This window comes from Pseudophryne corroboree, chromosome 6 (genome assembly GCF_028390025.1).
Source record: "Pseudophryne corroboree isolate aPseCor3 chromosome 6, aPseCor3.hap2, whole genome shotgun sequence".
Classification (NCBI taxonomy): domain Eukaryota; kingdom Metazoa; phylum Chordata; class Amphibia; order Anura; family Myobatrachidae; genus Pseudophryne; species Pseudophryne corroboree.
The window spans coordinates 33226110-33242214 of NC_086449.1; the positions used below are offsets into that span (position 1 = coordinate 33226110).

The following is a 16105-nucleotide window of genomic DNA, read 5'->3' on the forward strand; positions in this document are numbered from 1 at the left end:
ACCGAGCGAACAACTCGGAATGAGGGCCCTGGTTTGACGTCATAAACACACCCAGCGTTCGCCAAGACACTCCTCCGTTTCTCCAGCCACTCCCGCGTTTTTCCCAGAAACGGTAGCGTTTTTTCACACACACCCATAAAACGGCCAGTTTCCGCCCAGAAACACCCACTTCCTGTCAATCACACTCCGATCGCCTGAACGAAGAAAAAGCCGTGAGTAAAATACCTAACTGCATAGCAAATTTACTTGGCGCAGTCGCAGTGCGAACATTGCGCATGCGCACTAAGCGGAAAATCGCTGCAATGCGAAAAAATTTACAGAGCGAACAACTCGGAATGACCACCATAAGCTGTTGTAACGTGTAACGTGTATAAGTGTCTCCTCTGCGGTGTAACGTGTATAAACTGTTGTAACGTGTAACATGTATAAGTAGCTCCTCTGTGGTGTAACGTGTGGGATTATAAATATGATTGTATTTTAATTATAATTATCTTTTTTATTTTAATTTTTTATTTTATTTTATTTAATTTAGGTTTTTTTATTTATTTATTTAAAAAAAAAATATATATATATATATATATATATATATATATATATATTTATATATTTTTTTTTTTTGGGGGGTGCAAATTTACTGTCTTGCCCCGGGTGAGAGCAATCCTAGTTTCGGCCCTGCAAACACGCCCTGCGTTTGGCCAGCCACTCCCCCATTTCTCCAGGCACGCCTGCGTTTTCATCTGACACGACTGCATTTTTTAGCACACTCCCGGAAAACGGCCAGTTACCTCCCAGAAACACCCCTTTCCTGTCAATCACTCACCGATCAGCAGAGCGACTAAAAAGCGCCGCTAGACCTTGTGTAAAACTGCTTAGTTTTGTGTGAAAGTACTTCACGTGTGCGCACTGCGGCCCATACGCATGCGCTTAATTGCTGGTTTTTAGCCTGATTGCCGAGCTGCGACTGAAAGCAGCTAGCGATCAACTCGGAATGAGGGCCAACGTCTCTTTCTTTGTAAAATCTCTTTACAATGCATCACTTTGAAAAGAGTTACACTAAACATACAACTCAATATCATTTTCATTCACACCATCTTTATTTCATGACTGTTCACAATAGTCTGTGATTTCTGACTTTCTAGTTTGAGAGTGACTAATGCTGGGTATACACTGGCCGATATATCACTGGTCCGTCGGCCAGTGTGTACCAATGATACTGTATGTTTGAGAACGCCATCATTCACAGACATATCGCGTCAGCCCTGCAGCACTCACAATGACAATATATCTACAGATATATTGGGGCATCGTTGTGTGTGTATGGGTGGTCAGTGGTGATTGACCCGCTGAACTGGGCGGGTGCAAGTATATGCCCGCCCAGTTTATGAGGTCAGTCACGAAGGATCGGGCAGTGTGTATGCACAACACACTGCTTGGTCCATCCATAGATATATCTGCAGATCAATTGATCTGCAGATATATCTATAGGTGTGTACCCAGCATAAGAATAGCAGGTCATATAATTTTCCTGTTAGCATATTTTTTTTTATGTTCCATAATTATTTGCAAACAACACAGACGTGGCTTTCAAATGTATTATCAGCATAGCAAACACTGCAACTGCTTTTGTTTTCACTTGCAGCACACTTTTCTATTCAAATGTATACAGCAAAACAATTTTCTTCATGTGGCATTAACATAACGAACATATAACAAAGCACTTTCTCATTAACTGTCTCTTTGCAAAATAAATTGTCCACACAGCACTTGAGGGGTCATTCCGACCCGTTTGCATGCTGCTGTTTTACTCAGCGGTGTGAACGGGTCGGTTATGCGCATGAACGATGAAAGCGATCGATACCGTGATCGCAGGAAGATTGACAGGAGGAAGGCGTTCTGGGGCGTCAACTGACCGTTTTCTGGGAGTGGTGCAGTGAACACAGGCATGTCCAGGCGTTTGCACAGCGGGTGTCTGACATCAAATCCAGAACCTGACAGGCTGAAGACATTGCAGTAGTAACTCCAGAGCTATTTAGAAACTGCACAAAATATTTTTGCATAGCTCGGCTGCACAAGCGATCGCTGCCTTGCTATGCAAAAATACACTCCCTCATAGGCGGTATCTAGTTGATCACACTGGCAGCAAAAAGTTGCTACGTGCAATCAACTCGGAATGACCTCCTAGATTAGCCACACCTTGCATTAACAAGCCAGTCATAGGCTTGGGCTTCAGCAAAATAAACACTTTTTTTTTCTGGTATGCGTTTGGCTGGTCAACCATGACATGGTCGACATGGACACATGGTAGACACATGGAGATGGTCGACACATGACAGGTCGACACATGAAAAGGACGACATGGCTTTTGTTTAAAAAAAAATGATTTAATTTTTCATACTTTACCATCCTTGTGGACTACGATTGGGAATGGTAACCTGTACGAGCCATGCAAGGGGACACGGTACACTAATTGAGGTTCCTGGTCATGTTACGGAAAAAACACCCAAAACAGTTCAAAACTACATGGATGTATCAATTATCGCATGCAGGGAAAGAGTTTGCGAGAAAGCTCTGTCCCTGCGATGCCTCTCCACAGCATCATCAAGGTATTTTTCGTAAAAAAATACCCTGATGTCCTGCTGCGCATGCGCTGCCGCCCATCGCTACCACCGCTGCCGGGTCCTGTGGCAAGCGCAGGATTTGCATGGGGGGGTTTCCAGAACTGGGTGGAGCCAAGCACGGGGGTGGGGACTGAGGTGACCCAGTATGTGCTGGGTCCGTAAAACTAGTGTGTCTGTGTGTGTGTGTGTGTATATACATATACACGTAGCATATTAAACATTCATACATATATATATGTATATATACATACATACAGTCACGTATATATACGCATGTATATATATTGTGTGTGTGTGTGTGTGTGTGTGTGTGTGTGTTTATATATGTATATGTGTATGCACATGGATATATTTGTACTATAATTAAAATATAGTAAACTTTTATTAAGAGACAGTCATTAATAATACTCATGAAGTCAGCCACTGAAAAGATAGTGGCAGCTATCAATTAACTTAATTCAATGGTGTCACAGAATGGGAGTAGAGGTGCCCCCTTCAGAGCAGGAGCCCGGCGGCAGATGACTCCGTTGCCTCCCAGAGTTATGCCTCTGAGTGGATCCCTCCAGCCACACACACAGAATTCACTGCTCATCAACCCCATCTTTGGTAATACTGCCACAATATATATATATATATATATATATATATATATATATATATATATATATATATATATATATATATATATATATATATATATATATATTCCATAGACAAAAAACCTTACGGTTTCACAGGTCCCATTAAGGCTTCTTACACATGATCTGGCATTTCAGAAACCTGTTGTGACTCTTCCACTCAAACTCCAAAAAGCAATGAAATTCCGATTATTAAGGCTGACGCCTTAATGGACGTGTTCCTTGCGCAATACAGATATGGTATGCCATCACAGCCTGTGGGTAAGTTTAGATTCAGCACTCTCACAGAGTGAGATTGCTGTCACTCACACAATGGTGGAGCTGCTAATTCACAGATTTGTGTGCTCATTGGAATACACACATGCAGTCTATGCAACTGAAGGTCTGAGCGGAAGACAAAGCTGCTCGGATGAGGTAAGAGTGTTGTTGATTGGAGGGAGAAGACAGAGCATTGTGGATGGGGGTGTGTGGATCGAGGGAAGACTAAGTAGCATTGATGGGTGGGGACAAAGAAACACGGGATAACTCAGACTGCAGCGACCGCAGTCTAAATTAGTTTGTGGGGTGCGAATGCGCAATGGCCGCACTGTGCGTGCGTACCCGGGAGCCCAGTGAGGGGAGGGGGAGGGCCTGACATGCGGGGCGGACAAGCCCTGTGCTGGGCGTCACATCGCATGTTAGAGTAAATGATTGTAGATGTGCGAAATTTGGCACATCTACAATCAATTCTGAATTGATTGTAGATGGGGGGGGGGGTAAGACAGATGGGGGAAAGACAGTGGTACAGATGGTGGGGAGACAGCTGCGTGGATGGGTGGACAGTGCCGTGTGGATGAGGGGGAAAAAGCAGCACAGATGTGGGAGGGGTAAGAGCAGTATAGATGGAAAGAAATGGCATGGATGAGGAAGGCAGAGCAGCATGGATGAGGGGAATACAGTCCCAACATCGGAGGGGATAAGTATTTTTACCTCCCCTTGGGGGGTGGCAGCTAGGCCCAATCCTTGGGTGGGTTGGATAGGGAAACTCCCCCCCCAATAGTGACCCACGAAACTTACCTTCAGGATGACAGCTATATGAATAGGGTAAGAGTGGTGTGGATAGGGGGTAGATTAAGCAGTAAGTATGGGAAGGGAGACAGAGCGGTGCGGATGGGGGAAATGGTGCAGATGGGTTGAAAACACTGGCACGGATGGGTAGAAAACTGGTGCAGATGGGAGAGAAGACAGTGTGCCCTGTACTGGAGGAGACAGAGTGACGTTGAAGAGGGAAACACTGAGCAGCACAGAGAGAAGGAAACGGTGATACAGACAAGGCACAGGTGGGGAAAGACAGATGGTGCAGATAAGTTAGTACAGACTAGCACAGATGGAAGAACACAGCAGTAGGGATTGGGGAAGACAGGGCAGCATGGGGGTGTATAGGGGAATTAAGTGTAGATGCATAGACCATAGATGGGGTATTATAGTTTTAGCAATTAACCAAGATGTTTGAGGGAGCTAAATCTGTAGACTAAATGAGATGGATGTATGGAGTGAGAAGGCTGTTGTAAAATGGTGGGATTGTTGTGATGACCGAATGGGATGGTTGTGGGCACTGTGTGGGATGGGAGCTCCACAACACTGCTCAGACCTTCAGTTGCATAGACTGCATGTGTGTATTCCAATGAGCACACAAATCTGTGAATTAGCAGCTCCACCATTGTGTGAGTGACAGCAATCTCACTCTGTGAGAGTGCTGAATCTAAACTTACCCACAGGCTGTGATGGCATACCATATCTGTATTGCGCAAGGAACACGTCCATTAAGGCGTCAGCCTTAATAATCGGAATTTCATTGCTTTTTGGAGTTTGAGTGGAAGAGTCACAACAGGTTTCTGAAATGCCAGATCATGTGTAAGAAGCCTTAATGGGACCTGTGAAACCGTAAGGTTTTTTGTCTATGGAATTTCATAGCTTTTTTTCAATTTATTTTTTGTAATTCAGAAATGTAAAATTTCACTGTAAGAATAAACATTTGATTTTTTTAAAATGTTTAACAATAACACACCCCTGGCAACAAGCATTTCCCCTGGCCACAAGCATTACAAACCCCTGACATGAGTATGACACCTGTCCCAGAGCATGAAATCCCTGGCAATGAGCAAGACAGCAAGCCTAAGAAACCCCAGGGAACGAGCATGACACACAGCGTGTAGAAGCTTTACTGTAGGGCATAATGTATCACGAGCATTAAAGTGTGGGGCATATGGTGCAGTGTGGGGCTTAATATGGTGAAATATTTTTTTTCCCTGTGGTGGCCAAGGTCTGTTGGTGCAGGGCCAAAAACTGGGGTGTAAGGTAGTCTTTTCTGGTGAGGTCATGCCCATTTTAATGAGCACACGCCCCTTGCCTGGAGCATAGCATTCTGCAGCTTTTACATTTCCACAATGGCGGAACAGCGAAAGAGACACAGACCACGGGCAGCATGAGAGAGAGAGAGAGAAAGACCAGGGGCAGCAAGAGAGAGACAGACAGACCAGGGGCAGCGAGAGAGACAGAGATACCAGGGCCAACGAGAGAGACAGAGACAGACAAAGGAAGTGGCGGAATTAGAGAATAGTGGGCCCAGGTGCAACAATATACATTGGGCCCCTCTCCCTTACTAAAATTAGGGATCGCATGCACCACAAAAAAAACTGTAAGTGGGTGACTGAAGTAGGGTAGACAGGGAGATAGTATGCAAGTAAGGCAAGAGTGACAGGTAGATAGTGGGTGACTGAGGCAGGGGTGACATGAACATAGTGGGTGACTGAGGCAGGGGTGACAAGTAGAGAGTAGATGACTGAGGCAAGGGTGACAGGTAGAGTTGGTGACTGAGGCAGGGGTGACAGGGAGATAGTGGGTGACTGAAGCAGGGGTGACAGGGAGATAGTGTGCGAGTAAGGCAGGAGTGACTGGTAGATAGTGGGTGACTGAGGCAGGGGTGACAAGGAGATAGTGGGTGACTGGTGAGGCCGGGATGACAAGTAGAGAGTAGATGACTGAGGCAGGGGTGACAGGGAGATAGTGGATGACTGAGGCAGAGCTGACAGGGATATAGTGGGTGACTGAGGCAGGGGTGACATGGACATAGTGGGTGACTGAGGCAGGGGTGACAAGTAGAGAGTAGATGACTGAGGCAGGGGTGGCAGGGAGATAGTGGGTGACTGAGGCCAGGGGGACAGGGAGATAGTGGGTGACTGAGGCAGGGATGACAGGGAAATAGTGGGTGACTGAGGCAGGAGAGACAAGGAGATAGTGGGTGACTGAGGCAGGGGTGACAGGGAGACAGTGGGTGACTGGGGTGGTCTTCTGTTGGCCGGACTCCTAACGATCAACATACTGGCGCCGGAATCCCGACCGCCGGCATACCGACATCTTTTCTCCCTCTTGGGGGTCCATGAGCGCCCTGGAGAAAGTATAGATAGCATGGCGAGCCACCGTGCGTGCAGCGTGGCGAGCCCACAAGGGGCTCATTTGCGCTTGCCCGGGTGTAGCAGGGTATGCTGGCGGCCGGGCTCCCGTCGACCAGCATACCGGCGCCGGAATCCCGACCGCCGGCATACCGACAGCTGGGCAAGCGCAAATGAGCCCCTTGCGGGCTCGCCATGCTGCGGGCACGGTGGCTCGCCACGCTATCTATACTTTGACTGAGACAGGGCTGACAGGGAGATAGTGGGTGACAGGTATAGAGTGACTAAGGCAGAGGTGCAGAAAGATGGCGGCCGCAGTGTGCGACCCTGTCCCAGTGGTTTCCCTCCCTGGCTCCCCACTCACCTCACCCTGTGATCCAGGCTCTCTCTTTGAGCAGTGCAGCAGGTGTGCGAGCACACCTCGGGAGGACATGAGAAGGCAGCAGCAGCACCCTCCACATATGGTACTCTCCGCGATGTAACGGTCAGGCCGGCCCTGTATATACACTCACATAGTAAAAGACAAACATATAGCAAAACATACATACACACATATGACAAAACACACAAACAGCTAAACACACATAGCAAAAATAAGATTTTACTCACCGGTAAATCTATTTCTCGTAGTCCGTAGTGGATGCTGGGGACTCCGTAAGGACCATAGGGAATAGACTGGCTCCGCAGGAGATAGGGCACTCTAGAAAAGAATTAGGTCTACTGGTGTTCACTGGCTCCTCCCCCTATGTCCATCCTCCAGACCTCAGTTAAGGAAACTGTGCCCGGACAAGCTAACATTACAAGGAAAGGATTTTGGAATCCAGGGTAAGACTCATACCAGCTACACCAATCACACCGTATAACTTGTGATAACCAAACCCAGTTAACAGTATGAACAATACAAAACATCAGATAACCTGATGTAACATAACATAACCCTTTGTTAAGCAATAACTATATACAGTATTGCAGAAGAAGTCCGCACTTGGGACGGGCGCCCAGCATCCACTACGGACTACGAGAAATAGATTCTTATTTTCTCTAATGTTCTAAGTGGATGCTGGGGACTCCGTAAGGACCATGTGGATTATACCAAAGCACCCAAACGGGCAGGAGAGTGCGGATGACTCTGCAGCACCGAATGAGCAAACTCAAGGTCTTCCTCAGCTAGGGTATCAAACCTGTAGAACTTTGCAAATGTTTTTGATCCCGACCAAGTAGCTGCTCGGTAAAGTTGTAATGCCAAGACCCCTCGGGCAGCTGCCCAAGAAGAAGCCCACCTTACTTGTGGAATGGGCCTTTACTGATTTCGGAGGCGGCAATCCAGCCGCAGAATGAGCCTGCTGAATCGTGTTACAGATCCAGCGAGCAATAGTCTGCTTTGAAGCAGGAGCACCCAACTTATTGGATGCATACAGGATAAACAGCGACTCCATTTTCCTGACCTTGGCCGTTCTGGTCACATAAATCTTCAAAGCCCGCACTACATCTAGTAACTCGGAATCCTCCAAGTCCCCTGTAGCCACAGGCACCACAATAGGTTGGTTCATATGAAATGATGACACCACCTTGGGCAGAAATTGTGGACGGGTCCGCAATTCTGCCCTGTCCATATGAAAAACCAGATAGGGGCTTTTATGTGACAAAGCCGCCAATTCCGACACATGCCTGGCTGAGGCCAGAGCCAGCAGCATAACCACCTTCCACGTGAGATATTTTAACTCCACAGTTTTTAGTGGTTCAAACCAGTGTGATTTTAGGAAACCCAACACCACGTTAAGATCCCAAGGTGCCACTGGAGGCACAAACGGGGGCTGTATATGCAGCACTCCCTTCACAAAGGTCTGAACTTCAGGAAGAGCTGCCAGTTATTTTTGAAAGAAAATGGATAGGGCCGAAATCTGGACCTTAATGGATCCCAATTTTAGGCCCAAAGACACTCCCGATTGTAGGAAATGAAGGAACCGGCCCAGCTGGAATTCCTCTGTAGGAGCCCTCCGGGCTTCACACCAAGCAACATATTTTCGCCATATACGGTGATAATGCTTAGACGTTACATCCTTCCGAGCCTTTATAAGCGTAGGAATAACCTCATCCGGAATCCCCTTTTCTGCTAGGATCCGGCGTTCAACCGCCATGCCGTCAAACGCAGCCGCGGTAAGTCTTGGAACAGACAGGGCCCCTGTTGTAACAGATCCTGTCTTAAGGGCAGAGACCATGGGTCCTCTGTGAGCATTTCTTGCAGATCCGGATATCAAACCCTTCTTGGCCAATCCGGAACAATGAGAATTGTTCTCACTCCTCTTCTTCTTATGATTCTCAGTACCTTGGGTATGAGAGGAAGAGGGGGAAACACATAAACCGACTGGAACACAAACAGTGTCACTAGTGCGTCCACAGCTATCGCCTGAGGGTCCCTTGACCTGGCGCAATACCGCTGTAACTTTTTGTTTAGACGGGACGCCATCATGTCCACTTGTGGCAGTTCCCACCGGTCTGTGACCTGTGTGAAGACTTCTGGATGAAGTACCCATTCTCCCGGGTGGAGGTCGTGTCTGCTGAGGAAGTCTGCTTCCCAGTTGTCCACTCCCGGGATAAACACTGCTGACAGAGCTCTTACATGATTCTCCTCCCAACGAAGAATCCTGGTGGCTTCTGTCATCGCCACCCTGCTCCTTGTGCCGCCTTGACGGTTTACATGAGCCACTGCGGTGATGTCTGATTGAATCAGCACCGATTTGTCTCGAAGCAGGTTTACTGCCTGACTTAGGGCGTTGTATATGGCCCTTATTTCTAGGATGTTTATGTGCAGACAAGTCTACTGACTTGACCACAGGCCTTGGAAATTTCTTCCCTGCGTGACTGCTCCCCACCCTCGGAGGCTCGCATCCATGGACACAAGGACCCAGTCCTGAATGCCGAATCTTCGGCCCTCGAGAAGGTGAGCACTCTGCAGCCACCACAGCAGAGACACCCTTGCCCTGGGGGATATCATCTGTAGATGTGATCATCTGTAGATGTGATCCGGACCACTTGTTCAACAGATCCCATTGAAAGGTCCTCGCATGGAACCTGCCGAAGGGAATGGCCTCGTATGATGCCACCATCTTTCCCAGGACTCGCGTGCATTGATGCACTGACACCTGTCTTTGTTTAATAAGTCTCTGACTAAGGTCATGAGCTCCTGAGCCTTCTCAGTTGGGAGATAAACCCTCTTCTGGTCTGTGTCCAGAATCATGCCCAGGAAGGGCAGACGAGTCGTAGGGATCAACTGCGACTTTGGGATATTCAGAACCCAGCCGTGTTGCTGTAACACCTCCTGAGAGCGTTCTACACTGATCAGCAACTGTTCCCTGGACCTCGCCTTTATAAGGAGATCGTCCAAGTACGGGATAATTGTGATTCCTTGCTTTCGCAGGATCACCATCATTTCTGCCATTACCTTGGTAAATATTCTCGGTGCCATGGAGAGACCAAACGGCAACGTCTGGAATTGGTAGTGACAATCCTGTACCACCAACCTGAGGTATTCCTGATGAGGTGGATAAATCGGGACATGCAGGTAAGCATCCTTTATGTCCAGCGACACCATAAAATCCCCTTCTTCCAGGCTCGCAATGACTGCTCTCAGCGATTCCATCTTGAACTTGAACCTTTTCCAGGTAAACGTTCAGGGATTTTAAGTTCAAAATGGGCCTGACCAAACCGTCCGGTTTCGGTACCACAAACATTGTGGAATAATACCCTCTCCCCCGTTGAAGGGGGGGGGGGAATCCACCACCACCTGCTGGAGATACAATTTGTGAATCGCAGTTACCACCAACTCCCTTTCTATGGGGGACGTCGGCAGAGCCGATTTGAGGAAGCGGCGAGGGGGTATCTCTTCAAATTCCAGCCTGTACCCCTGGGATACTATCTGTATAACCCAGGGATCCGCCTGTGAGCGAACCCACTGGTGGCTGAAATTTCGGAGACGCGCCCCCACCGACCCTGGCTCCACCTGTGGAGCCCCAGCGTCATGCGGTGGACTTAGTTGAAGCCGGGGAGGACTTCTGTTCCTGGGAACTAGCTGTGTTATGCAGCTTCCTTCCTCTACCCTTGCCTCTGGCAAGAAAGGACGCACCTCGGACTTTCTTACCCTTCTGTGAACGAAAGGACTGCATTTGATAATACGGTGCTTTCTTAGGTTGTGATGGAATAAATGGTAGAAAATTTGACTTTCCAGCCGTAGCTGTGGCCACTAGGTCCGACAGACCTTCCCCAAATAATTCCACACCCTTGTAAGGCAAAACCTCCATGTGCCGCTTAGAGTCGGCATCACCTGTCCATTGTCGAGTCAACAGGCCCCTTCTGGCTGAAATCGACATAGCATTTATCCTAGAGCTCAGCATGGCAATGTCCCTCTGAGCATCCCTCATATACAGGACAGTGTCTTTTATATGCCCCAGTGTCAGTAATATAGTATCCTTGTCCAGGGTTTCCATCTCTTCAGATAACATATCTGCCCATGCTGCTACAGCACTACACATCCATGCCGACGCAATGGCCGGTCTAAGCACGGTACCCGAATGTGTGTATATGGACCTTAGGATAGCTTCCTGCTTTCTATCTGCAGGATCTTTTAAGGCTGCCGTATCCTGTGACGGTAGGGCCACCTGTTTAGACAAGCGTGTCAACGCTTTGTCTACCCTCGGGGCGGATTCCCAGCGTAACCTGTCCGATGGCGGGAAGGGGTACGCCATTAGCATCCTTTTGGGGATCAGCAGTTTCTTATCTGGTGATTCCCACGATTTCTCACATAACTCATTTAATTCATGAGACGGGGGAAAGGTCACCACTTGTCTCTTTTCCCCAAACATATTATCTCTCTTCTCAGGGACAGGGCTTTCCTCAGAGATGTGTAACACCTCCTTCATAGCTATAATCATATATCTTATAGCTTTGGCCATTTTAGGTTGTAATCTGGCCTCCTCATCATCGACGCTAGAGTCAGACTCCGTGTCGATATCTGTGTCAACAACCTGGGATAGTGGACGCTTTTGAGACCCTGACGGCCCCTGCGTAGCAAGATCAGACTGTCCCAAGGCTTCTGCTTTATCTAGCCTTTTATGCAAGGAATTAACATTCTCATTTAAAACCTTCCACATATCCATCGAATCCGGTGTCGGCACCGGCTGCGGCGACACCACACTCATTTCCTCCCGCTCCGCCTCCGCATAGCCTTCCTCGTCAAACATGTCGACACACGCGTACCGACACACCATACACACAGAGGAAGCTCTTTTGAAGACAATTCCCCCACCAGGCCCCTCGGAGAGACAGAGAGAGAGTTTGCCAGCACACACCCCAGCGCTATATGACCCAGGAAAAAACACAGTAACTCAGTGTTTACCCAGTAGCTGCTGTATTATCTGTTTTGCGCCTAAATTTATGTGCCCCCCCCTCTTTTTTCACCCCTCTACCGTGATTCTGCAGGGGAGAGTCTGGGGAGCTTCCTTCCAGCGGAGCTGTGAAGAGAAAATTACGCTGGTGAGTGCTGAGGAAGAAGCCCCGCCCCCTTCTTGGCGGCTTTCTGTCCCGCGATTTTGTGTGAAAAAAATGGCGGGGGCTCATGCAGACATACAGTGCCTACCTGTATGTCTGCTTACTTTTGCCAAAGGTACCTTATTGCTGCCCAGGGCGCCCCCCCCCCTGCGCCCTGCACCCTACAGTGACCGGAGTGTGTGGTGTGCTGTGGGAGCAATGGCGCACAGCTGCAGTGCTGTGCGCTACCTTGTTTGAAGACTGAAGTCTTCTGCCGCCGATTTCTTCATCTACGCCGTGCTTCTGGCTCTGCGACGGGGATGGCGGCGTGGCTCTGGGATCGGACTGCCAATGGTTAGTACCTGTGTTCGATCCCTCTGGAGCTAATGGTGTCCAGTAGCCTAAGAAGCGCAACATATCCCGCAGTTGGTAAGGTTTGCTTCTCTCCCCTCAGTCCCACGTAGCAGAAAGTCTGTTGCCAGCAGAAGCTCTCTGAAAATAAAAAACCTAACAAAATACTTTTCTTTCTCAGCAAGCTCTGGAGAGCTCACTAAGGTGCACCCTTCTCGTTCGGGCACAGATTCTAACTGAGGTCTGGAGGAGGGACATAGAGGGAGGAGCCAGTGCACACAAGTAGACCTAATTCTTTTCTAGAGTGCCCTATCTCCTGCGGAGCCCGTCTATTCCCCATGGTCCTTACGAAGTCCCCAGATCCACTTAGGACGTTAGAGAAAATAAGAATTTACTTACCGATAATTCTATTTCTCATAGTCCGTAGTGGATGCTGGGGACTCCGTAAGGACCATGGGGAATAGCGGCTCCGCAGGAGACTGGGCACATCTAAAGAAAGCTTTAGGACTATCTGGTGTGCACTGGCTCCTCCCCCTATGACCCTCCTCCAAGCCTCAGTTAGGATACTGTGCCCGGACGAGCGTACACAATAAGGAAGGATTTTGAATCCCGGGTAAGACTCATACCAGCCACACCAATCACACCGTATAACCTGTGATCTGAACCCAGTTAACTGCATGATAACAGAGGAGCCTCTGAAAGATGGCTCACAACAATAATAACCCGATTTTTGTAACAATAACTATGTACAAGTATTGCAGACAATCCGCACTTGGGATGGGCGCCCAGCATCCACTACGGACTATGAGAAATAGAATTATCGGTAAGTAAATTCTTATTTTCTCTAACGTCCTAAGTGGATGCTGGGGACTCCGTAAGGACCATGGGGATTATACCAAAGCTCCCAAACGGGCGGGAGAGTGCGGATGACTCTGCAGCACCAAATGAGAGCACTCCAGGTCCTCCTCAGCCAGGATATCAATTTTGTAGAATTTTACAAACGTATTTGCTCCTGACCAAGTAGCTGCTCGGCAAAGTTGTAAAGCCGAGACCCCTCGGGCAGCCGCCCAAGATGAGCCCACCTTCCTTGTGGAGTGGGCTTTTACAGATTTTTGGCTGTGGCAGGCATGCCACAGAATGTGCAAGCTGAATTGTACTACAAATCCAACGAGCAATCGTCTGCTTAGAAGCAGGAGCACCCAGCTTGTTGGGTGCACACAGGATAAACAGCGAGTCAGATTTCCTGACTCCAGCCGTCCTGGGAACATATATTTTCAGGGCACTGACAACGTCTAGCAACTTGGAGGCCTCCAAGTCCCTAGTAGCCGCAGGCACCACCAATAGGTTGGTTCAGGTGAGACGCTGAAACCACCTTGGGGAGAAACTGAGGACGAGTCCTCAATTCCGCCCTGTCCGAATGGAAAATCAGATAAGGGCTTTTTCAGGATAAAGCCGCCAATTCTGACACGCGCCTGGCCCAGGCCAGGGCCAACAGCATGACCACTTTCCATGTGAGATATTTTAACTCCACAGATTTAAGTGGTTCAAACCAATGTGACTTTTGGAACCCAAAACTACATTGAGATCCCAAAGTGCCACTGGAGGCACAAAAGGAGGCTGTATATGCAGTACCCCTTTTACAACGTCTAAACTTCAGGGACTGAAGCTAGTTCTTTTTGGAAGAAAATTGACAGGGCCGAAATTTGAACCTTAATGGACCCCAATTTCAGGCCCATAGACACTCCTGTTTGCAGGAAATGTAGGAATCGACCCAGTTGAATTTCCTCCGTCGGGCCTTACTGGCCTCGCACCACGCAACATATTTACGCCAATTGCGGTGATAATGTTTTTGCGGTTACATCCTTCCTGGCTTTGATCAGGATAGGGATGACTTCATCCGGAATGCCTTTTTTCCTTCAGGATCCGGCGTTCAACCGCCATGCCGTCAAACGCAGCCGCGGTAAGTCTTGGAACAGACAGGGTCCTTGCTGGAGCAGGTCCCTTCTTGGAGGTAGAGGCCACGGATCCTCCGTGAGCAACTCTTGAAGTTCCGGTTACCAAGTCCTTCTTGGCCAATCCGGAACCACGAATATAGTGCTTACTCCTCTCCATCTTATCAATCTCAGTACCTTGGGTATGAGAGGCAGAGGAGGGAACACATACACTGACTGGTACACCCACTGTGTTACCAGAGCGTCTACAGCTATTGCCTGAGGGTCCCTGGACCTGGCGCAATACCTGTCGAGTTTTTAATCATGTGGAAGACTTCTGGGTGAAGTCCCCACTCTCCCGGGTGGAGGTCGTGCTGAGGAAGTCTGCTTCCCAGTTGTCCACTCCCGGAATGAATACTGCTGACAGTGCTATCACATGATTTTCCGCCCAGCGAAGAATCCTTGCAGCTTCTGCCATTGCCCTCCTGCTTCTTGTGCCACCCTGTCTGTTTACGTGGGTGACTGCCGTGATGTTGTCCGACTGGATCAACACCGGCTGACCTTGAAGCAGAGGTCTTGCTAAGCTTAGAGCATTGTAAATGTCCCTTAGCTTCAGGATATTTATGTGAAGTGATGTCTCCAGGCTTGACCATAAGCCCTGGATATTCCTTCCCTGTGTGACTGCTCCCCAGCCTCGCAGGCTGGCATCCGTGGTCACCAGGACCCAGTCCTGAATGCCTAATCTGCGGCCCTCTAGAAGATGAGCACTCTGCAACCACCACAGGAGGGACACCCTTGTCCTTGGTGACAGGGTTATCCGCTGATGCATCTGAAGATGCGATCCGGACCATTTGTCCAGCAGGTCCCACTGGAAAGTTCTTGCGTGGAATCTGCCGAATGGGATTGCTTCGTAGGAAGCCACCATTTTACCCAGAACCCTTGTGCATTGATGCACTGAGACTTGGCTCGGTTTTAGGAGGTTCCTGACTAGCTCGGATAACTCCCCGTCTTTCTCCTCCGGGAGAAACACCTTTTTCTGGACTGTGTCCAGGATCATCCCTAGGAACAGAAGACACGTCGTCGGAACCAGGTGCGATTTTGGAATATTGAGAATCCAATCGTGCTGCCGCAACACTACCTGAGATAGTGCTACACCGACCTCCAACTGTTCCCTGGATCTTACCCTTATCAGGGAATTGTCCAAGGAAGGGATAACTAAAATTCACTTCCTTCGAAGGAATATCATCATTTCGGCCATTACCTTGGTAAAGACCCGGGGTGCCGTGTACCATCCATACGGCAGCGTCTGAACTGATAGTGACAGTTCTGTACCATAAACCTGAGGTACCCTTGGTGAGAAGGGTAAATTTTGACATGAAGGTAAGCATCCTTGATGTCCCGAGACATCATGTAGTCCCCTTCTTCCAGGTTCGCAATCACTGCTCTGAGTGACTCAATCTTGAATTTGAACCTCTGTACGTAAGTGTTCAAAGATTTTAGATTTAGAATCGGTCTCACCGAGCCGTCCGGCTTCGGTACCACAACAGTGTGGAATAATACCCCGTTCCCTGTTGCAGGAGGGGTATCTTGATTATCACCTGCTGGGAATACAG

General features: G+C 48.6%; 1 protein-coding gene across 1 annotated transcript in view; it reads right to left on the reverse strand.

Moving 5' to 3' along the window:
* The window catches only part of LOC134934789 (uncharacterized), a 63818-nt gene extending 56519 nt beyond the window's left edge, over positions 1-7299 (reverse strand). The window contains exon 1 of the mRNA XM_063930147.1: positions 7052-7299. The gene's annotated coding sequence lies outside the window, so the exon portion shown is untranslated. The remainder of the gene's footprint in view (positions 1-7051) is intronic.
* Positions 7300-16105: the final 8806 nt, after the last annotated feature.